The 25,314-nt window shown below is 46.0% G+C and overlaps 1 long non-coding RNA gene across 1 annotated transcript; it reads right to left on the bottom strand.

The window, feature by feature from the left end:
* Window positions 1–2,076: 2,076 nt before the first annotated feature.
* LOC123155622 (uncharacterized) lies at window positions 2,077–2,944 on the bottom strand. Its single transcript, XR_006477541.1, has 2 exons — window positions 2,727–2,944; window positions 2,077–2,523 (listed from the first exon to the last, which is right to left on the bottom strand). It is a non-coding gene; the product is annotated as an uncharacterized lncRNA (long non-coding RNA).
* Between the last annotated feature and the right edge of the window lie 22,370 nt (window positions 2,945–25,314).

Genomic DNA, 25,314 nt, shown 5'->3' with positions numbered 1-25,314 from the left:
GATGAGTCATTACGGGGCATCATAACAGTCACACACACACACACACACACACACACACACACACACACACACACACACACACACACACACACACACAGATTTGGGAATCAGATTGGGTAAAAATTGTTCTGATGGCAGATTAGAATCAGATTCAACCTCGTCCATCCTCCTTGCCATGAGACTATGGGCTCTCATGAGCGTTCAATCTATTAGACAACTCACGAACTCCAGTGGTGTGCCCACTGCGACGGCGGCGAGGACGGCCATGAGGGGGCCGGTCGCCCAGGCTATCTGGCCGCAGGCGAGGTGGGCCGACGCCAGGCAAAGTTGCCGCAAGGACGGGGTGGCCACCGAGGAGAAGGTTGTCGTGGAGATTGGAGAAGAAGCGAAGTCTCCGTGGGGGGCGGAGCAGAAATCTGAGAAACAGGGGAGGAAGACCATCGGACGATTTGATTGGGACTCGGCTAGGGAAATAAATTGAAGTGGAGAAAGAAGCGGTGTAACCGGCCCAGGCGTAGTGGACCTTTGGCAGAAAATGAAGCGGCTTGTGCTGAAGAAACGAACCGGCGAAATAAAAAAGTGTCAAACTTATGCGTTGGGAAGGCTGATTAAATGAAAAATAAATAAAAGCTCACATTACTGACGTGGAGTGATTACGTGCTATCAATCGATCAATTGTTATGTCTTTTCTCAGCGACCGAAGGTTGTGCTTACCTCTGTTAATTGAAAAAAAAAACGATGGTATTGTGTGGGACTGTGGGATGTGGCTGGATGTGATTGGATGATGACGTGGCTATGCTGCATGTTGAGATAATCAAGTAGTGGGGGTGAACTTCTTAAATATATAAGATATAGGATACATACATATACATATATATATATATATATATATATATATATATATATATATATATATAGGAATAATTATTCTTCACCCCTCTATTTTGACATAAATGCACTGTATTTTTACGTTTTGTAATTTTTGTCTTATTTTATACGTAAAAAGAGAATGTAAGAAAATAGATTTTTCTAGTCTTATAACATATATTTTTCTTTTCCTATGCCAAACTTTACGTAGTGAATCAATATGAATGTAACTATTTGTATTTCAAATTTAATTTATATATATATATATAGGACAAATTTTATCTACAAGCAATGGTAGTTACCACCTAATTCTTTGGCCTCCATGTGTCCCACCTTGTTACGAAGCCAAACGGGTGAATGGTAGTCGCTGGGAGAGGTTCTAAACCCGATAACCCTTGTCCCACGTGAGCTCATTAAGATAACTGCATGTGCTGATTTGTAGGGGTGTTGGGTACTCCTTTCTAGCTAGCTCCGTTGCGGGAAGCATTAATCTAAATGTTCTTGTGTGCTACTCCTTAATTGTTGGCTGGATGAAACAATTTTTGAATAGAAAAACAAATCACCGTGACACTAATTGTTTGCCCGATAGGAAAAGAAATATGGTCACTCAGAATTTTATAGTCTGGAAAGGTATGTGCATGTCTACCATAGCATGAATGTTATGTTCCACGGTATGTAGAAAAGCAGTATGGAAGTATGTAGTACATCATTAAAATACAAAGTTTGGAGTATGTGGAATTAAGGTATATTTCTGTTGAAAAAATAGTATGTGGTATATATCTTTAAAAGAAAGTATGGAGTATGTGGAATTGAGGTACATTTCTGTCAAAAAAAAGTATGTAGTATATATATATATATATATATATATATATATATATATATATATATATATATATATATATATATATATATATATATATATATATATTTAAAAGAAAGTATGGAGTATGTAGTACATATCTACTTCTTACTTAATCACGGAGTATGTATATACTTTTTAATTGTAGAAGGGCGTATGTGTTTATACATTTTAATACTAGACTAGAGTATGTGTTACTACCGGTTACTTAGTGGTAGTATATAATTTTTTAAACCAACATCCACAAAATTGTAAGTACAATTATTTATTATGCATTTTGTTTTTCGGTTTTTGTGAGTTGCACAAGAGTACGTAGAATGAACAGAGTATGTATATAAGTGTACAATGAGTATGCAGAACATCATATACAACAGAACTATACAATGAGTTGAAGCATTCCATTTCTGCTATGTACACGTCATGCAGACATGGTGTGGTGCATGCATCAAAGGCAAGTAGGCACGCAACAAAGATCTATGCCTTTGACTTTGTAGTTCGTAGCAGATACCACCACACGATGATTAACGGTGGCAGCGATGTGTCTCAGTTGCTTCATTCATCAGTGATTCATGCGCGTACTGCCGTAGCTGCGATACAAGCCTCGTCTAGTCTACTAGAGATGCACCACACGACTAATACGTGGAGCCGTAATCGTAGCTGCGGGGTGCACGGGTGCAGGTCGTACTATATGAAGTATCCAGTGGTGCTGCATGCAGAATCTAACTTCGCCTTGTCATCCTCTTCATGCATGCCGGCCTTCATGTACCTGTCGTCACATTTGGACCCTCGGAATCATGCTGTAGATAAGAAAAAATGAGATAAAAAAGAAACCAATCAGAAGAGATTATGTACACCAGATGCTCCTGATCAAATTGGTTGAAATGACCATCGTTGGCCATAACCAAAAAAACTGGGACATAGGCAACAAAGAGGAACCGTATGAATTCTTTTGAGATGGAAGTCTGAACAACCTATGATCTCGCTACTCATACTTAGTTACCTGAATTGTGTGGTACTAAAGAACGACGTCGACCAGTCGTGGTTTGCACTGCATCAGATGTGCCGTCCAGCCGGTGTGACCCACGGCGAAGACGCCGATCCGCCGTCTCCAGGCGTTGAGGGAGGTGTCGCCCAGGCAGAACTGGAGGTCGAGCAAATAAAACTGTTTTGGTTCGTAACCAGAGTATACTAACAAATCTATTTTTACGTAGAAAAGATTGCAAAGTTGGTTAGTAGCCGGATAAGGACATACGATAAGATAGTCATGCATTCAAATTTTCTCGGATAAGCTATGCCGATGAGTACGCCGTGGATAACCACCAATTAATCTAATGAATATAATTAATAATGAAACGGGTCGGGTGGAAGCTAGCCTAACTCGTTAAGATTCTGTAGCAATCAAAGAGAAAAAAACAAACCAAGCCCGGATCTAATGACAGAAGATCGACGATGGATTCTTAGGTGGTAGTTACCATTAGGTAGTAGAAGGGATTTTCCCTATATATATATACTAGAAGAACGCCCGTGCGTTGCAACGGGGCCACATTAACTTTAAGAGTTCAATATTACGACATTGGCGACCTTTTTTACCATCAAATCCTCACACACACACAGACACACACTCTCCCTCCCTCTTCCTCACTCTCTATCCCCCTCTCCCTCTCCCTCTAACACACACACACATATCCATCTTATTGGGTACGGGACCATAATCCATCTATTTCACACATACACGCTAGTGCATAACAATATGGATTATGTGTATTATATTTGCCACCAGAACTGAGGGAATTAATTTCATGTAAATCGACCAGCCACAGCTCCAAGAATACGCGGACGAGGTGGCTCGGGTCGGCGTCGGCGCCGTCCAGCACGGGCCACGGGCCCGCTTCCAAGTGCACGTGCAATCCACGTCTTCACAAATATTATAACCAGATGTGAGAAATCACATGCATAGAAAAGACATTCTGATAGCAATTCAAATACCATACTCAATTGAATACCTAACCTGGACAATACTCTTATTTCTATGCGCCAGAAAAAATGGAATAGCAAAGCTAAGTATGCCTACATACGCTCAAATTATGTATAAGAATCTTGGGTGAACAATTGCAACAAAGCACTAAGCAGCGATAAATTTAAATAAAAAATCCATTAACTATGCAGGTAGCAGGCTTGTTACAACATAGAGAGATAGGAAAATGTCACCTCCAGTAATGTAGCGCAAAGGAGTGGAACGAAGCATGAATGAACGGTTGTCTGTTCTTCTCCATGTACATGGATCAGCAGTAGAGGCCAAGTATATAAGTACTTGACTGAACTCCACTCTTCGTGTACGGAGAGCCATGTCACCTTCTAGCCGCTGCAGCATGGGAGGACGGCTGGTTCACGTGACCCTCCAGCTGGAGGATCCATGGTGGCTGACCGTCGAGCTCGAGGCAGAGAAGTTGAGGGCAGCAGTGGCGAGATCCATGCCGGCCAACCGGGCGAAGAGGAGGTCGTTGGGGAGGGACACATCGGTAAGATCCGGTCACCACGCGACCTGAAGAGCAACAGTGATCTCCACAAGTTGTAGGCCGACAGCGTGCTCCATCCCCTGCGATGGGGTGACCATGGCGGTGGTCACAGCTCCTCATGCTCGCCTCGATCTCGGTGACACACCCTGAGTGTAGGAGGCAGCAACGACCTCGACGAAATCATGGCCTCCATCCCGGAACGCATGAAGGACCTCGGCCCCGTCGCTACTCCTCCCGCCGTAGCCGCACGCGGCAGCGGACCGTGGGTAGGAGGGCAGGCGGCGTCGCCTCGGCTGACGGCGGGAAGCAGCGTTGATTTCGGGTAGGTGGCATCGCGAGGACGGCCGCGGCCGCGGGGAAGCACCCCGATCATGCTGCCAGGCCAATCCTTCTCCTCCGATCCCCTATCCCCGAAGATTGCGCCGCCGCCCCGGTCGTGTTGTTTCCATATATTATGCCATTTTTTCCTGTACCTAAACAAACGCGGGCGAGCGGATGGCAGAGTTTTGGTCCGCCCTCTAAAATTGCTAAACGCACTTTTGGTGAGGATTATTGTTAATAAATGAATTCAATCATGTCGCTCTAAATAAATGGATTCAATCATGTGACTCTAATTACTTCGGATTGTTATGTGCACACTAAGCGGGGTGCAGTTAGGAAAGAAAATGTTTTCTAATTAAAGTGATTGAGTGATTTAAGGTAAGGTTAATTAATTTAGATTTGATTTTTAGTGATTGTTAGTAAAGTATGATGCATCTTTAAAATCTTTTATTTGTTTCCTTATAATCTATTATTTGTTTCCTAAAAAATTTGCAATAATGGAAGGTATCGGTTGATTTGGATAAGTTAGTAAATTTAGATCCGTGATTACGTGTACGTTTGGAAAGTGATGATTTGCAAGGAAAGAGCTGAGGGGTAAATAAACCAGTGAATAAGAAACCAGCATCGAAAAAAATCTACGACGGTTAACCTACGAAAAAAAACCGAACGAAAGTGATGGGACGAAAAAAAAGCTGGAAGCGAGACTACCAACTGCTCCATTAGGAATAGATATATATATATATATATATATATATATATATATATATATATATATATATATATACTCCTAATGGACGAATTGGTTGAATAGTCCTCCCCACTTTCAACCTGTTTATTTTCAACCGGTTTATTTTCAACCGGTTTTTCTTCGTCCCACCTCCCACCAGCCCCTCCCACCGGTTTTTCTCTTTTCTCGTCTGATCGGCAATACCCAACGTATTTATGCTAATCAATCATAATTAATCCACGTATAGTAATAAATCAATCCAGGTACGGTAAGGTCATAACTCAGGAAAATTTGAATGTGGTAATTATATGATAATAAATTTAAATTACCCCAAAGGCTATCAATCCAGGTATCGTAAGGCCATAACTCGGGAAATATCGAATATGGTAATAAATTTAAATTACCACCAGGTATGGTAAGGCTATCCACGTATAGTAATAAATCATATAGTAATAAATCATAATTAATCCACGTATAGTAATAAATCAATCCAGGTATGGTAAGGTCATAACTCAGGAAATTTTGAATATGGTAATTATATGGCAATAAATTTAAATTACCCCAAAGGCTATCAATCCAGGTATGGTAAGGCCATAACTCGGGAAATATCGAATATGGTAATAAATTTAAATTACCACCAGGTATGGTAAGGCTATCCACATATAGTAATAAATCATAATTAATCCACGTATAGTAATAAATCAATCCAGGTATGGTAAGGTCATAACTCAGGAAATTTTGAATATGATAATTATATGGTAATAAATTTAAATTACCCCAAAGGCTATCAATCCAGGTATGGTAAGGCCATAACTCGGGAAATATCGAATATGGTAATAAATTTAAATTACCACCAGGTATGGTAAGGCTATCGATCCAGGTATGGCACGCCCTCACCTGATCACCTATCACAATCTCCAGCCCCACGCACGCATCAAAGAACCCACCCGGCACCAAACGCAGCTCCTCTCGATCCCCTCGAGTAAACACCGCCGCCGTCGTGCGATCTTCTTGACACAGACGCCGTCGCCGCCTCCTTCCCACCTACGGCGTCCCCCACGTCCATGGTGACGGCGCTCGCGTCCTACACTGACCCTCCGCCTCATATAGGTTGGTCGTTGATGGAGTGGGATGTGCCGCTGCGGTTTGGGGAGGCGCAATCACGATCTGGTTGGGATCTCAGTGTGGACTCGTTCTCTGCGATGAAGGATGGCGCTGCCTCCCTGGCAAATGGGATCGGAGGAAGGGGCTCTACGTCGTGAATGTCGGCGAGGCAGCGGCCGAAGGCGAGCCCGACGGTGAGCACGGGTGTTCGTCCCATGAAATAGGCGGCCACGGAGGGCGGATCTGAGGCCACCCCAATCGCCGGTGGCCCTTCCTCCCATCGCTCATCGCCTCCATTCTCTCTCTCCTCTAAATCTTTGTCGCCCCTGCCTGATTCTGGCCGACGCCATCCGACTCTCGCATCGACCACCACCAGCACGACTGCGAACGAGGTGCAACCGTAGACGCCGCCGCCGCCATCCTCATCCACCTCCTCCACCATCCTTCCCAGCCGTCGTCGGGGGCACCCGCCATCTGCGCTCTAGCCCACCCGCTCCCTCCTGTCCCCTCCCCCTGCCTGCCAGCCCCGTGATCCATCGCACAGATGGCAGGTACTACAACGACCTCCTCCCCAGCGGATCCGGCCTCCTTCGATGGAGATCCATCCTGGGCACCGCCTTATTCTCATGCATGCACGTCTATATCAACTTCTCATTCCACCTCACCTGAGCCTTTAACTTCCCACCTCTGCTTTAGATCCACATCACTTTGCAAGGTATGTGCTTGATTGTTCCGAACTGGATCGATGGATTGTGCAATGTACTTTGGGTGTCGTCATTGACGGCAATTGTCACGCCATGCTACCATCGGAGGGGTCCCTCATCGATGATTAGGGTCTTCCGAACTGCACGAGCTCCATTGAGAAGGATGTTTTTAATTCTGGTTTTGCCTACATGCTTTCTTTGCCTGTATCTACTTAGCTAATGTCTTCTTATAGATAGTAGCTGCTGAAGTGGTGATCAAAGTTGTTCACTATAAGGAAACAACCATGATAACAAAAGTGTATATTCCCTGACCTTTGACCTGAAGTACTTTTTCATTAGAAACTTGCAACAGCCAGGCATTGAAATTAGCAACAGCTTCGTACATACTGAACTAATTTGCAGCAACACGTACTGAACTAAGTTAGGTTATTCTCATCGTTAAAACATGCTTAGTGATAACCACCTAGCAAGCTGATCAAACATGAAAAAATTGAAGTGCTACTGCTAATCGTACTATTCTGAATGTGAAAATCTATTTAATTGGCTCTTCTCTAGTTGTACACTTGCATAAATCTCAGATCTTGCAAATTACAGTATAACCATAAAAATCATGCTTTGACTCCTATAAGGCCTTTTGCACTTTAATATGACTAATAATTTGTCTTAATATCACAGATTGTATTACTACCTTTCTAACTGAATGACATTCAAGGTCATTAAATAAAACCAAGAAATCCTTCTGGTATTGGAGTGTAGAAAAGTTGAGACTATAAAACCAAAAGGTTATATTTACGTTTATTAGAGAAGGTTCTTTACTTTTTATAGGAAAACACAAAATGTTGCGATGTAGAGTCTAGGTGGTGGGCCTCCTTGATCCACTTGGTGGATGAGGGCGACTCCGGTCCTGGCACCCATAGTGCCAGTGATCCAAAAATCATAGGGCCTGGATATAGCTCTAGCAGACGTATGCGGCTTGCGCATCGAGCTTGGTCGTCTCGATCATGGAGATAGGCGAGTTGTAGACCAAGAGCTGGTACAGAGATAGGCGAGTTATAGACAAGAGCTGGTGGGCAGCAAGAAACGCATGCACACCAAAGAACAAATCTGAGTCACATGCCTACTTCTATTGGTTTCTACAAAGAGCGGCTAGCTTAGATCTTAGACCAGTCGGTCACTGTCGAGGTCGCCAAGGTGATCTTACAGCACCGCCGTGGGGATTTCTCATGATTTTATGTAGGCAAGCCGCAAGCGGTGGTGGTGATTGGCTGGGTGGTGTCGCTGCCTTGGGAAGAGATGAAGTGATGGTAAAAGTAAGCAGGATCCGATGATTCTTCCGTGGGGATAGCCAAAGTCAAGATGTCAACTGAAGACTCGTCGCAGACTTGCAGTGAACCTGGATGCGGCGAGCCTAATTTGTGGATTGATGGCGGGTCTTGACTTTGTTAGGCTGGGATTGGATGGTTGCGGAGGGTGGTGTGCTTGGTTGGGTTCCCATGGAAGAATGTGGCCTCCTCGTGGATCTGGTCATGCCCATCCTAGATAACATTGTGTCCCTAGCTCTCTCGAGGAGCAAGGACAGTGCAAGCGGCAGCAGGGGGTAGGGGTAGATGTGGGGAGGGATGTCGGCGGCTGCTCGAGGTCATCATGATGAAACCCTTGACGTCCCATCTTTATCAATGGAAGTGGAAGAGCACGAAGTCGAGATTGGATAGGAGTTTGAGTTCTTTTTGGCACCGATCGGTTCCCCACTTTAGAGATGTATTTTTTTGCGTGCGAGCAAACAGTGGGTTGATTCTAAAAGGGATAGGCACTTTTCAACAAAAGTGCATGACGGACCAAAAATATGACCTCATTTTATTCGTTTGATAGATATCGTATTATTCGTTGTTGTTCGTTCGGTGAAATTTCCTAATATTTGATTGTTGTGTTTCTAATTAGAGCATCCCATAATCACCCAATATGAGGGGATGATAAATGAAAGATACTGATTATAAATTTTGAAGACCCCGTGGCAACGCACGGGCGTTATACTATATATATATATATATATATATATATATATATATATATATATATATATATATATATATATATATATATATATATATATATATATATATATATATATATATATATATATATATATATATACCTGGTTCTCTGTCGGAATCAAGCATCGTGTTGTACTTATATCCACATCTATTGATGACTATTTTTTGGACAACCTGCATATTTTGTTTTATGAGATTTTCTTCATAAAGATTTATAGAACATAGCTAATGGATCATGTATTAACATTGTGGTAGCCTTTTACATCGGGACAAGTGTCACTGAAAAACCATATCCGATAACTTAGGTATAAATAGCTTGATAATATACACATGACATAGCTGATAAGTCAAGTACAAACGCTGCGATAACTTTTCACCCCGGCATAAAAGTTGTTAAAATTACATACCTAAATAACTTATGTGCAAATAGCATGGTAACATATGGATAATAGAACTTAACTCACGTACAATCATCTCTATAACTTTTGATGCTGGGATAAAACTTGTTAAAAATACATAGATGATAACTCACCTACAATCATCCTGATAACTTCTGATCCTGAGATAAAAGTTGTTGAAAATACATACCCTGTAATTTTAGGTGTCAATAATATGGTAACATACGCACAACATAGCTGATAACTCATGTACAATCGCCACGATAAGTTTTGGCACTGGCCAAAATTTTATTGAAAATGCATACCTATAATTTCGGTGTAAATAGTATGGTAATATACGCACAAGAAAGCTATTAGAGCCTGAGAGGATGAATAGTATCATGTGTTAAACAGCCCCAGATTTGTCTTTTTTGCACAGTCCTCATTTCAACGTGTTTTGCCCTGAAAATTTACACACATGTGTGTTATGCCTTCATGTATATCTATAATTTTTTCAGAATTTTTTGAAATGTAAAAATATGAATTTTGATGAAATTTGAAATTTGAATTTGGAGGCCTCCAGTGAGCTCGGTCACCAAAGGCAATTTCCGTATATAGACCCATTTTTAAATTAGATCGAACGGAAGCGGGACGAACTCCTACCAAAGGATCGCATACGAGCAATTCAAGAGGAATTGACAGGATTCTTTTTTGAAGAGGTCATACCTAAAGACGAAGAATACCATCGGGATTTGGAATGCGATTTTGGTAATTAGATATTAGGGAACGTAAGAGATGTTATATTGTATATATGCATGAACGTGTACTATATGTAGTAGTGTCGAATAGATATACGAAAACTTGTTGTTCGACCAAGCATGGAGAAAGAGAGGTCACTTCTCTCTATATTCATGACGATGTTGTGTAATGGTTCCTTCATTATTATACATAGTAGCTAGCGAACATAAAATAAAAATGAAAACCCTAAATGTAAAAGAATTGAATGGTAAACACAAAAAGAAAAAGCGGAAACACAAAATGAAACCCCTAAACCCTCCAAAACCCCAAATCCCTCCTTTAAAAAAACCCTAAAGCCCAGTGCTCGGCAAAGTCAGACGCAAGGCGCCCTTTTATTCCGGTTGGTGTTACCAATCGGGACTAAAAGTTCTTCTGCCTGAGCGCCCCACAGCGGCCACGTGGAGCTCCTTTAGTCCCGGTTCATAACACGGTGGGACTAAAAAGGGGGCCCTTTAGTCCCAATTGCTTAGTCCCGGTTGCAAAACTGGGACTAAAGGCCCTCACGAACCGGGACTAATGTCCTGTTTTCTACTAGTGTGCCCTCGAGTGCGAGAGGCCCCATCCATTTTTTTAATATTAATTTTCCAAAATATGAACATGTTTTCAGAGATTTTTTTACAACACACATGGATGCCTCTTTTTGCAAATATGTTTTGAATGAAACATATATACATTTCCTACATGCAGGAACAAAAATTATGAGCTTGGTTTAGCATTTCTAACAACGACGGAAGAACTGCTCATGATTTTGTAAAAGTTTTTTTGTGTGTTAACAAATGTTCATATATCTTAAAGACATGTTCATGCTTTAAAAAAATCATCTCCTTGCAAAATTGTGTTCATTTATCATATGAAAATATACATGTACCACTCGCATAATAATAATTAAAATAACAAAGAACATAGGGAAAAACGAAAATATGAAGAAAAAAAATCGAAGAACAAAAAAAATGAAGGTGAATTAAAAAAAGTAAAGCAAAACAAAAATAAGAATGAAACAACGAAATATAAATAGAAAATAAAAACTTCTCCAATCCAAGCAGGAAGGTGAACACCTACAAGATAACAAAAATAATACCAAAGTACTTCTCTGGTCCAAAACCGAAAATAATACCAAATCTAGGAGTGACTACAAAAATTCAATAGACAAAACCGGCATATTGGGCCTTCATGTTGGTGCAAGCCGCTGATGGAGGTGACAAAATCGTTCTCCAATTTATTGGCGAGCCTGATTTGACGGGCTGACGTGGGCGTGATCCAAACAGACCTATATGAGTTTTTGATAATTATGAAATTTTCTTATTTTGTTTGTCATTAATTAAGAAATTTTTTGTCAACTACTTGATGCATACTGTTTTTAAAAAGTATATGGTTGAAAAAAAATATGTAAAGTGGAGCATGTCTTATTAGATCTTTTCATTGCAAGAAAGTATGGGATTGTTGGCGAGTAGCCTCGACAGTTGACAGTGCTTGTACATGTTTCTGTAGATGTTTCAGTATAATAAAATGTGGCGTACACCCATGACAGTTGACGATGTGTGCTTTTGTTTTGAGGCAAGAGTGTATAGTGTAAGCGATTCTACATGAGTAGTTTCGACTCTACGAGGTCAAATTTTGCTTGTTACTGCATGAGTAGTTACTGATCTATTAAGCTTCAAATCCAGCAAAATGCCAGCTGCACGCGTGGTTCCCTGTCATGGGACAAATATAACTAAGCAAACGAGTTGACCAAAGGTTTACATAGGCCGGCTAGGTTCAGAGCAAATCTTCTTGTTTTTCAGGTCTCGAAGCTACCTGACCCATAGGTAAATATTTGCAATTTGCTCCAAAGTCATCGTGAGATGTAGGCATGTAGTATGCTACAATCCAGTCGGCAGTTCAAGTCTCATTCACCAAAATATTCCAAGTCTGCGAGCATTGAATTCACCGGTATCTAAATGAATGTTGACTATAGTCACTACACAATTATAAACACAGTGCCACTTGCACTACTAGAATACGTATAGATTGATGTAGAAGCGTATGAAGTGTATTTTTATGTTTCGAGATGTACATGGAATGTACACATGTGCATGCAGAGCTGGCAATCGTGCTATCTTGGATCTAGGGTGACCTACACAGTCAGTTTGTGATTTATTAAATTTGCCATTGCTTTACGTAGGAAGTAGGCGAATAAGGCGGCCCTCTTCGGAAGTTAACAAGAAAGAAAGAATCATGTGTGTTTCCCACGAAAAAAAGTGTTTGAAAGGATGGCACTTGTAACTGCAAGTATCCTGCCCCTTGAAAGAAGAGAAAGGGCGGCCCATTTGTGGAAACAAATGGACGAACATTTGGTTAGTTGGAATCCTTTTTGAAAATGTTGGTAGTTGGAATCCTGTCCTTTTCGGGTATTAAAGCTCTGAGCTAATAAGCAACAGAGAAACTTACCAAATATGGCCTCTGATGACATCCCAATAGAGGATCCACATGGGTCACATCCAAATAAGACTATATGTTAGTGCAAATTTCAGCAGAAGTCTGCCCTACAGCAAAGAGAGATGCTATAGAGTTATACTGCAACCATTAACCAGGGGTGAACATATGTATATACCACATGCTAACATAGTGACAATACATAAATATTTTACTAGCAAGTTAGATCATGGACTAGCTTGGACCAAAAATGACCATTTCGAAGTTGGCAAGCAATTCTCACATTTCGAGTGCCTGGAATTATCGGTGGCATCACCAAAGAGATTTGATACGGTACACATTGCAATACTCAATGCAGACACTGAGATGATGTCCACATCCAAAATACTTAATGCAGCCACTTGGAAGCTGCAAGTGGAAGACCGGGACCTTGAGCAAGCAACAACCAACACACAATATTTCTTTCCCCATCACGTATAGCTATGTTCCACCCGTTGCCACTCCATCTTGTTACTCCTCCCGTTGCCTTGCGCTGGCCCTACCTTTCAGGTGATGTAAACCTAGGAAAAATGCCTTGAACTAGAAGCCAACATATGCTATGAATAGGTTATGTATATTTACATCAAGTTTTTTTTTTTTTGAAACGAGGCAAAAGACTTGCCATTTTCACTGATTAAGAAGAAGAGAATTGTCCGGTTAAACGGAAAACCGGGCTAAAACCGATACAACACAACCCATATGACATGGGCACCACCGGCCAACCTGGCCACCGACATGGAACAGAAGCCACGACGGCACATGCCAACGGATGGCCACACGCGCAAGCAACCGACAGCTTTGACTTTGACGACGAGCAACACAGGGGAAATATGCAGGACTTGCGCCGACCGTGCCGAAAAGAGCACGTCGGACACGCCGGAAAGAACCGACTACCGAAGACCACGCCGCGACCCAAGATTCTCTCGACGCCATCATCGTTGCCAAACAGAAACCAGCGCCCCGCCTCAGCAAACCACGCGGCGAAGATGCCACCATCGACGGCAAAGATGCCATCCTCCTCCAGTGTCTCAGTCGTAGCCGGCTCCGAGACGATGCCCCCAAGGAGGAGAAAGACACGAAGACGCCTACATCGCCCGATCCAACGGATCTGAGGTTTCCCTCCGGAGCCCAAGCCGTGAGGAGAAGGAGCAACTCCAGGACGACGCTTCCAAGAAAGATCACGGCACCCGCGGGCGCCGCCGTCGCCAGCTCCGATGAAGACCGGAGCAAGGATTTCTCCCGGAGATGTGCCGACCACATGTCACCACCGATCGCCGCCCACTGACCACCACCCCTGCCGAGGCCGACCTCACTCTGGCCACGGGATCCCACGATCCACCGCGACCAGATTCGCACCACCTCATGGCCGAAGCCGCCACCACCATACCCGGGGCCGCCACCCCGGAGCCCAAGAACCGCCACATCATCGACATCACCGTCGGCAGGAGCCCGGCCAGGCCCGATGGCATGGAGCCCACATCACAAATCCGGAGGCAAGGGAGGGCCTGACCAGACTACGACCTCGCCCCAAGCCTAGCCTCGGAGGACCGGAGGACAGCCAAAGCCGCCGCCGGAAGGCTACAGTCGAGCCGCACCAGATCTGAACCGCCGGAAGCCGGAGCCGCACGAGCGAGATAGAGTGATCACAGCCGCCTAGCCTCGACCCACCGCTGGATGTCGCGAGGCCGCCGCCGTTGCCGCGCCTACTCGCCACGCCGCCCAGCCGTCGCGCCACCGGAGGAGAAGCCGCCTCCGTGGGACCCGCAGCCTGGACCACCACCAACCCGAGCGGGGGACAAGGCACGCCGAGGCGCGCGCAGTGCACCGTCCGCCGAGCCGCCGAGCTACCCACGCCGCCACCACCAGGCCCAGCCTCACCGAGCCCTCGAGCTGCAGAACGCGGTTGCCCGCGCTGGAACCCCCCCGCCGTCCGCGCTGCATCTGGTCGCCGTGAGGCCACCGCCGCGCCGCCCCTACTCCCGGACCACTGGATCCGCGCCAGCCATCGCCGGAGCCGCCCGCTCGCCCGCTGGACCCCGCCGAGCTCACACGCCAGATCCGCCCGTGGGCCACCCTGAGAGAAGCCCCGCCGCCACCCTCCCTGGAGCCTGACCGGGCTTTGCCGGCGGGCTCCTCAGGCGGCGGCGAGGTGCTGGGGCAGAGGGGGGGGGGAGGAAGTAGCCGGCGCCGGTGGTGTTCCCCCGTGTCGCCTCTCTCGGGCGACGCGGGGGTCGGGGGTCGGGGTTTCAATTTTTCTCCCCTTTATTGGAGTGATTGAGGAGTAGGATCTTGAATGGGGATGGTTGATAGAAATATGGGTTCAGTGGATAGATGGTGGACGCGTCGTTATCACAATGTTTGGATACGGTGTTTGTGGAGAACCAGTTTTTCTTAAACGTAAAATCTGTTATAACCGCCTAAAACCTTGTTTGGGTTATCCAATGAAATCGCGGATATGGATTATCTGGTTTGCTAAAAACGCAAAAAGTGAGTTTAGAGAAAAACGACTAATATACGTTTTTCTATAAACTTGTTTTATGTATACTGTAGCTTCACACCGTCCGGTGCCTCGGCTTGTTGAACTTTAGTGTTTGCATCGCCATTCGCATCGTCTTCGTCGTCTCCACGATTGAGGTTGCCATCTAATTCTACGCCCCGGCGCGTCCATGCCGGTGGCCGCGGCGGTCGCCGCCGGCGCCCGACGACGACGTCGAGCTCCGCGGCATCGACGATGCGAGGCTGAAGGTTAGTACCTGACGGCAGTAGACTACGGTATAATGGCAAGAGACCACGCTGCCATGGCCGGCCGTGCGTCGACCTGCTTGTCTACTACTTAGCTCGCCATGCCCGTCTTGGTCGCTGCGGGCTGCGGCGCTGGTTATCTCGTCACGCCCGTTCTCAACATATCCATGCCCAGCTTGGCTGCGTCTGGCTGCGCCTCTGCCATCGTTTCGCTCCACACCAAGCGGTGCAGCTGCGTTGCTATACTGCTATGTGTACATCTTGTTCACATCGAAGCCATGGTTTGTGCTCGTGTATACATATGACAAGTCACGATTGGCAGAAAAACATGTGCGTTGCGCCCGCGTCATGTATATAGCACACAGAAGTATGCAGGGAGGCGACGAGCGAAGCTTCATGGCCTCGGGTGGGAGGAGCGCAACGTAACTGACTAATTGTGTTGTTTTTCTTCTTTCTCTCTACCCAAACAAGAAATTGTATATACTTATCTTAACAGAAAAACTAACTAAAACTGGTTTTCCTAAAAATCCTCCTAAAACTCGTTTTGCTAAATCTCACATCTAATCCTGGATATCCAAACAACCACATATGCAGATGATGATAAGAGTACATTTCTTGAGCTCTTTTAAGATGCTCCAACAGTCCAACTTATTAGTTTTGAAACAAGAACAGTCCAACTTATCACTTAGGTGGTATTATAAGAGCACCAAACATGAGGTGTGTTTAGCTATTTTCGTTTGTACTTTAACCTGTTGTAGCAGGTTGTTCTCTTCCATCCTGCGATCTTCATGCGAGGAAAAATATTCATTTTCTCAAAATCTTGTACTCCCTCCTTCCATGTATATATGGGCTAATATATTTTTCAAGGCAACTTTGACCACATGTTAGAGCAATAATATATGACATGCAAGTTACACAAAGCACATCATCAAATTCGTAAGTGAAATCAAATTCGTAAGTGAAGGAGCTTCTAATGATGTGATTTTCACATTATACATCTCATATATTATTAATCTTATCAATAGTCAAAAGCAACCTCGAAAAATGTATTAGACCCTATATATATATATGGAAGGAGGGAGTAGTCTTTCTTACAATATTTCCATACACGCATTATTTCATTGTGGTATGAGTGTGAAAACTTGTATATGTAATCGAATGGTCAATATTGTATTTTTCAATTAAGGACGCTTTTATTATCTTAAAATGTAGTATCAAATGGATACAAAGCAGAATGGTCAATATTGTTAGTTATGAATTATTATTTCTCTTTCAACAAACTGAGTAAGCTCACATGTTATCGATTTTTTTTATCGTGTCACATTAACGTATTACCGCGTTATGATATTTACTGCGTCATGTACAGTTACAAGATTATCATTACTATGTCTTTGCTAGTCAAATAATGTAGACATGTCATGCGACAAGGTGAATAGCCCAATATTTTCACATTAAATTGTCATGCTACAAGTTAATCTCCTGAACCATCTGAGGAGGAAATTTGTGTCGCAGTGTTTCGAATGTGTTTCGAATGGAACACAGCAGCTAAGCTTCAGGATCGGACTGCTTTTTGACGAAGTTTTAACAGTGTTCTGGACGCTTGCAGCCCTCGGACTGATGGCCCTCCGCGCCACAGCAAACACGACGCACTGGGAACCAGCACTCCTTAGAGATGTGGCAGTCGTGCAGGTAGTTTTAGCAGTTGCCTCCCATGTCCGCCGGCAGCTGCTTGTTTGGGGCCAGGAGACGCCGGAGGAGAGAAAGATGGGAGACGTCGGGGCCTGGATGGCAGCCGGCGGTTCGCTGGCTGGACGCTGGTACCGGGGTGGCAGCCGGCAGGAAGAACTCTCCTGTAGTCAGTGCTAGACAGCTTCAAGACAAGCTATCGCCGACCTGAATTGGAGAACTCAACTTAAACTGGTCGACCCATTTCGTCTGCCATATCCGTTTGGGTCGTCACGGACAAAAACGCCGGTCCAACACACCGACCCAACCCAAAATGCGTCCGCTTCATGTCCACGGTAACACATTTTAGGCCCAAATTTAGGTCCGTAATGCGTCGGTGTGGACCCAAAGTGGACACGCCGTGCGTCTTCTTGGTGTCCGTTGTGGCCCCACATGTTGGTCTGCCAATAACCACAAGCAGGCGTAGTTAACGTGGCCACCTATCGAGGGCCTGCCTGCCAGTGTGTGGAAGGCCCGCGTGCCCGTCCTTTTAATGGACGTATGCGGCGGGGACGGCCTCATCCACTTCCCGTCCACATATAATCACCTTTGCTTCCTCGCCGACGACCACAAAACCCAACCAACCAGCCAGCCCGAAACCCTAGCAAAGCCATGGCTTCTTCGGCGGGAAGGGATGGAGGAAGGAGAGGTTCAGCATGGGCGTGAGCTCTTCCCGCATGCTCCCTCCTCCACCGCCGCCGGCTAGACGTGGCACGCCATCACTGGAGCGAGAGTGGTTGTACATCTCAGTCCACGGGACGCGGTGGCACCGGGAGTACCGCCATCCCCTGCAGTACCCGGATGTGAACTTGCCGCACGGCTGGCATCTGGACCCGCAGCGCATCCCCATCCCGACGGTGCTGCGGTCCGCGTGGGCACACCTGGAGGAGGTTCGCCGGCGGCGCAATTGAGGGAGTCCTGGATTAGGGGGTACTCGGACAGCCGGACTATATACTTTGGCCGGATTGTTGGACTATGAAGATACAAGATTGAAGACTTCGTCCTGTGTCCAGATGTGACTCTCCTTTGCATGGAAGGAAAGCTTGGCGATTCGGATGTGTAGATCTCCTTCTCTGTAACCGACTCTGTGTAACCCTAGCCCCCTCCCGTGTCTATATAAACCGGAGGGTTTGGTCCATAGGACAACGACAATCATAATCATAGGCTAACTTCTAGGGTTTAGCCTCTACGATCTCATAGTAGATCAACTCTTATAATACTCATATCATTAAGATCAATCAAGCAGGAAGTAGGGTATTACCTCCATTGAGAGGGCCCGAACCTGGGTAAACATCATGTCCCCAACCTCCTGTTACCATTAGCCTTAGACGCACAGTTCGGGACCCCCTACCCGAGATCCGCCGATTTTGACACCGACATTGGTGCTTTTGTTAAGAGTTCCACCGTGTCGTCACGATAAGGCTTGATGGCTCCTTCAATCATCAGCAATGCTACGGTCCAAGGTGAGGTTTTGCACCCCGGACAGATCTTCGTATTCGGCGGCTTCACACTGCGAGCCAATTCGCTTGGCCATCTGGAGCAGATCGACAGCTATGCCCCTGGCCATCAGGCCAGGTTCGGAAACTTGAACTACACGGCTGACATCCACGGGGACTTGATCTTCGACGGATTCGGGCCTACATCAGGAGCATCGAACAGTCACGACGTGCATGATTTAGATCTGCCATCGGACGGTGTTTGGGATATCGCACATGTGGTTGCGCTGGCCCCTAATTCGGAGCTTATCGCGCCATCCAAGGATGGGTGGATGGACCCCGCCACGGAAGCCGCACACTCATCAGCATTGGGGCCGAACACAGATTCCGCCTCCAAAGAGATCTGTGTCACCGAACCCGCGGACTCGTCTCCGGTCATAGGTTCTGAACCGCGCGCATCCGTGCCTATCGAATCTGATTGGGCACCGATCATGGAGTTCACCTCCACGGATATCTTTCAACACTCACCCTTGGGTGACGTACTAAACTCATTGAGCTCTCTCTCTCTCTCTTTATCAGGAGACTCTTGGCCGAACTATGTCCGGCTCGAGTGGGATGCGGACGACGAAGAAATTCGTGACCCACCCACCACCCACTTAATAGCCACTGTCGATGACTTAACCGACACGCTTGACTTCGACTCCGACGACATCGACGTCGATGCTGGAGATGATCGGGAACCACCGCCCACGGGGCGCTGGACAGCCACCTCATCATATGATATATACATGATGGACACACCCAAGGAGAACAACAGCGACAAAAAGGATGCAACGGAGGATAATCACCTCGGGCAGAAACCAAAGCGGCGGCGCAGGCGCCGCTCTAAGTCCAGCCACAGTAAAAATAGTGATCACTGCGCAAGAAAAAACGACACCCCAGTCGACTCCAATGGAAACAACGACCCCATGGACCCAGCGATGGAGCAGGACGAGCCAGGGCACGCAGAACATAGCCCGGAGCAGACGCCCGATCACGGCGATCCCGAGGGTGAAACTCATCAACCTGCCTCCGGAGAGGAGGACAGTCCGGACGACGACGCATTCATCATCTCGGAAAAATGTTTGGAACAAGAGAACCTCCACAGAAGGCTTATGGCCACCGCGAGGAGCCTGAAAAAGCAGAAGCAAAGGCTTAAGGCCGTGCAGGATACGCTCAACCGCAGATGGAACAAAGTGCTAGACACTGAAGAAAAATACGGTGACGATTGCCACACAAAGAGCTACCCAAAGCGCAAGCTGCTGCCCGAATTCGACGACGAGGCCATAGAGCCCATTCCGCCGAAGAATAATACGACCAATCAGCCGGACCGACCACCTCGTGGCTGCGACAGAGCAGCTAATGATGCCGCACACAAGTCAGCACACGATTTACGTGAGCTTCTGGACAAAAAGGACGGGGCGACCAGGTCCATCTATGGATCTAGAGGATGTGCTCTGGCGCAAGATCATTGCCACCAAAACGATCGTATTGATCAGATACCAGTTTGGGATCAACCCCGAACACAACAACCATCGACAGCATGCCATGAGACATCCAATTACAGGGGTGCTGCACACCCCCTGTGCTTCACCGATGAAGTGCTGGATCATGAATTTCCACAGGGATTCAAACCCGTGAATATAGAGGCAAACAACTTAACGGCAGACCCTGGGGTCTCTGGATTGAGGACTTTATCCTTCATATCCACATGGCTGGCGGAGATGATCTCCACGCCATTAAATATCTGCCCCGCAAGTTGAAAGGGCCAGCTAGGCATTGGTTGAAAAGCCTCCCTGAAAACTCAATTGGAAGTTGGGAGGAACTTGAGGATGCTTTCAGGGCCAATTTTCAAGGGACCACCGGAAGTTGGGAGGAACTTTCTTACGACCTCCGGATGTAGATGATTTAAGTCACATAATCCAACAACCCGGAGAGTCAGCCGGTAAGCTTTGGAACAGATTTCTCACTAAGAAGAATCAAATCGTTGACTGTCTGGATGCGGAAGCCTTAGCGGCTTTCAAGCATAGTATCCGAGACGAATGGCTTGCCAGACACCTCGGCCAAGAAAAGCCGAGAACAATGGCAGCCCTAACAAGCCTAATGACCCGCTTTTGCGCGGGAGAGGACAGCTGGTTGGCCCGTGATGTCTACTACACAACCTTCTTCTTGTAGACGTTGTTGGGCCTGCAAGTGCACAGGTTGTAGGACAGTAGCAAATTTCCCTCAAGTGGATGACCTAAGGTTTATCAATCCATAGGAGGCGTAGGATGAAGATGGTCTCTCTCAAACAACCCTGCAACCAAATAACAAAGAGTCTCTTGTGTCCCCAACACACCCAATACAATGGTAAATTGTATAGGTGCACTAGTTCGGCGAAGAGTTGAAGATACAAGTGCAAAATGGATGGTAGAAATAGGTATTTGTAATCTGAAATAATAAAAACAGCAAGGTAACAAGTGGTAAAAGTGAGCGTAAACGGTATTGCAATGATAGGAAACAAGGCCTAGGGTTCATACTTTCACTCGTGCAAGTTCTCTCAACAATAATAACATAGATAGATCATATAACAAGCCCTCAACATGCAACAAAGAGTCACTCCAAAGACGCTAATAGCGAAGAACAAACGTAGAGATTATGGTAGGGTACGAAACCACCTCAAAGTTATCCTTTCTGTTCTATCTATTCAAGAGTTCGTAGTAAAATAACATAAAGCTATTCTTTCCGCTCAATCCATCATAGAGTTCATACTAGAATAACACTTTAAGACACAAATCAACCAAAACCCTAATGTCACCTAGATACTCCATTGTCACCTCAAGTATCTGTGGGCATGATTATACGATATGCATCACACAATCTCAGATTCATCCACCAACATAAAAGTACTTCAAAGAGTGCCCCAAAGCTACTACCGGAGAGTCAAGAACGTGTGCCAACCCCTATGCATAGGTTCCCAATGTCACGAAACCCGCAAGTTGATCACCAAACATACATCAAGTGGATCGCAAGACATACATCACGTGTTCTCATAAAGACTCAATCCGATAAGATAACTTCAAAGGGGAAACTCAATTCATCACAAGAGAGTAGAGGGGGAGAATAATCATAAGATCCAACTACAATAGCAAAGATCGAGATACATCAAGATCGTGCCATAGAGGAACACGAGAGAGAACACGAGAGAGAGAGAGAGAGAGAGAGATCAAACACATAGCTACTGGTACATACCCTCAGCCCTGAGGGTGAACTACTCCCTCCTCGTCATGGATAGCGCCGGGATGATGAAGATGGCCTCCGGTGATGGGATCCCCCTCCGGCAGGGTGTCGGAACAGGGTCCCGATTGGTTTTTGGTGGCTCTGGAGGCTTGCGGCGGCGGAACTCCCGATCTAGGTTCTATTCTGGGAGTTTTTGTGTACGTAGGTATATATGGGTGCAGGAAGTACATCGGTGGAGCTACGGGGGTCCCACGAGGCAGGGGGGCGCGCCCCCCACCCTCGTGAGCACCTCCCTTGGCTCCTGACGTGGGGTCCAAGTCCATCCGGTAGCTTTCCTTCCAAAATTAACTTCTCCAGTTGATTTCGTTCCGTTTTGACTCCGTCTGATATTCCTTTTCCTCAAAACACTGAAATAGGCATAAAACAGCAAATCTGGGTTGGGCCTCCAGTTAATAGGTTAGTCCCAAAAATAATATAAAAATGGATAATAAAGCCCAATATTGCCTAAAACAGTAGATAAAGTAGCATGGAGCAATCAAAAATTATAGATACATTGGAGACGTATCAGCCCGTAGAGGCACCAGCGACCCAGGCACATCCGAAATCAGGGATGGCAACGGGAAGCCGCGACGCAATAAAAACAAGCGTTGAAACAATGAAGACAGTCCAGATAATACGGTGGTCAACGCCGGATTCAGGGGCTCTCGACCCGGTCAATGGAAAAAGCCATTTAAAGGCAGCAGAGATGGACCGTCCAGCCTAAACAAGGTTCTAGACAGATTATGTCAGATCCACGGCACCCCCCAAAAACCTGCAAACCACACCCACAGAAAGTGTTGGGTCTTCAAGTAGGCCGGCAAGCTAAACGCCGAACACAAAGGAAGGGAGACGCCAAGTGAAGACGAGGATGAGCCTCGCCACCCGAACACTGAAGGACAGAAAAATTTTCCACCAGAAGTCAAAACAGTGAATATGATTTACGCAACTCACATACCAAAGAGAAGGCGCAAGCGCGCACTCAGAGACGTATATGCTGTAGAGCCCGTCGCCCCCAAATTTAACCCTTGGTCGGCCTGCCCGATCACTTTTGATCGCAGGGATTATCCGACTAGTATCCAGCACGGAGGATCGGCTGCCTTGGTGCTCGACCCAATAATTGATGGATACCATCTCACCCGAGTCCTTATGGACGGCGGCAGTAGTCTTAATCTGATATATTAGGACACTATCCGCAAGATGGGGATAGACCCGTCAAGAAGGAGCCAAAGTAACACTACCTTTAAAGGAGTAATACCAGGCGTTAAGGCCCGCTGCACGGTCTCTCTCGTATTACAGGTTATATTCGGTTCTCCCGACAACTTCAGAAGCGAAGAATTAATCTTCAACATCGCTCCATTCCGAAGCGGCTATCACGCACTACTCGGAAGAGCGGCCTTCCCTCGCTTCAACGCAGTACCACAGTACGCCTACCTCAAACTCAAGATGCCCGGTCAACGTGGCGTCATCATAGTTAGCGGAAACACAGAGCGTTCCTTACGAGCGGAAGAATATGTGGCGGCTCTAGCAGCCGAACACTGAGCGACCTCTCCAGCCAGAATACATGATCGGTCGTCAAGACCATGGACACAGTTAGACGAGTCTGGTGCACCACCAGTGGTAATAGCTCGGATAAACCTGAGTTGGGGTCTATGGATATACCCCCATAGGCGGTGCTAGGGGCTGTGCACATGTAACATAAGCCCACAGTAAGGCTCTACCTTATTAATATAATAATATATTGCATTTTAATGATTCATTGAGAATAACCAACTTCTCGCACGATTACACTAGACTCTTTTACCTGAGTTTTCCTTTTTTATAGATGACCATCGTGCTACACCCTTCCAGGATACGACACAACGGAGACAAAGGCGCAGACATGCAGCAGGGCCCCGCTCAAAGGTTTCTCTTTAGATTAAGCCCCTGTGTAAACCTTCTTTAATGTCTCTTGTTGCTTGACATCCCCCGGGTACTTAATACACCCACGAGGGATACTGGCGTTATTGGCATTTTGCCACGACAGATTAATGCACGTACCTGGAAATTCGGGGTTCATTATCAAGGGCGTTACTCAGCCCAGTATATGTTATCAAAGTCTGAATACCTTCGGGAGTGTTCGGCGTCGCGAGTTTGGCCATATATGCATCAGCTCCGAATCATGTCTTTGGTCAAATGTTGGGTTTGCCCGGCTCCTGGGTTTGCTACCTTACGTTCCGTTTTATCGGCTAAGGCGGCGAAAGGAGAACTACTGCGATTGTGCCCTGGTTATTCCGGATGAGCAACTCAGTAGAGAAAGCCGAAAACTGACTGTCATGATACAGCGAGAGATTGGTCAACCACTTGATGACCTAGTGGAATCTTCGGGATTCCTCTGCATTAACGAAGGACCATTTCCCGGTCATGTACATACGCGCACCATATTCGGATGAACGCGGAAGTACCAGGGGCTATATAGTAGCCCCACTGTCAAACTCCTATGGCTAAGTGAAAGTGTTAAAGCTATATAGTCCGGTTGCCTAGTTCGACGTGCGATCACCTCCTTAATGGACCAAGATGTTGGATCAAGTGTGATTATGCGCATTTTTCGAACACCCCCGCATTATATGCGTGGGGGCTGAAGCCGATGACTGCAAACTTTCAGGTTATATACATATATAAACGGCCGCACAGGAGGCACTACTATACTTTCGGGGAAAAGTATAAACACAACCTTTATAATCAAAATAGCATTGTTTTTCAATCAAGATATAGGTCACTCGAACATGATACTCTTCAAGCACTGAGCCTCTATTAAACGGGCGCCTTCTAGGACTTGCTCAAAATATTGCTCGGACGGGTCTTGGCCTCCCGCCGGACCCCGGTTTGCAATACCGGTAGCATGCATATCTTCTCAATATGTTTTAACACGGGCAAGATCCATCCGTGCACCCTCTATGCACGCTGACCTCTTCACAGTGTCGATATGCGTCACGACACCAAGGAATTGTTGCACTAAACCAAAATAATTGTCCGGTCTTGGTCCCTTCGGCCAAAGATGGTCTACGACAGACCTCATGGCAAGTCCGGACAACCTATGGAGCTCGGACCATGCGGCCATCCTTTCATTCAACGACAGCAGACACATCGGAGAACTGAACTGCCACCAGAATAACCTTTCCACCTCATTATCTTTCTGATCTTTGAAAAACTTGGTCGCATCAGCAGTACTTTTCTCCAGGTCCGCATATGCGTCTGTAGCACTCCATAGCTGATCCAGAGGAGCATACTTTGGATCTCCGAACTTCATCCGCAACAAAAAGGGCTTCCCAGCCGTGATATCTCCGGCTTGTCGAAGCTCCT

Source organism: Triticum aestivum, chromosome 7B, assembly GCF_018294505.1.
Source record: "Triticum aestivum cultivar Chinese Spring chromosome 7B, IWGSC CS RefSeq v2.1, whole genome shotgun sequence".
Taxonomy (NCBI): Eukaryota; Viridiplantae; Streptophyta; class Magnoliopsida; order Poales; family Poaceae; genus Triticum; species Triticum aestivum.
This window is presented reverse-complemented; position numbering and strand designations above follow the sequence as displayed.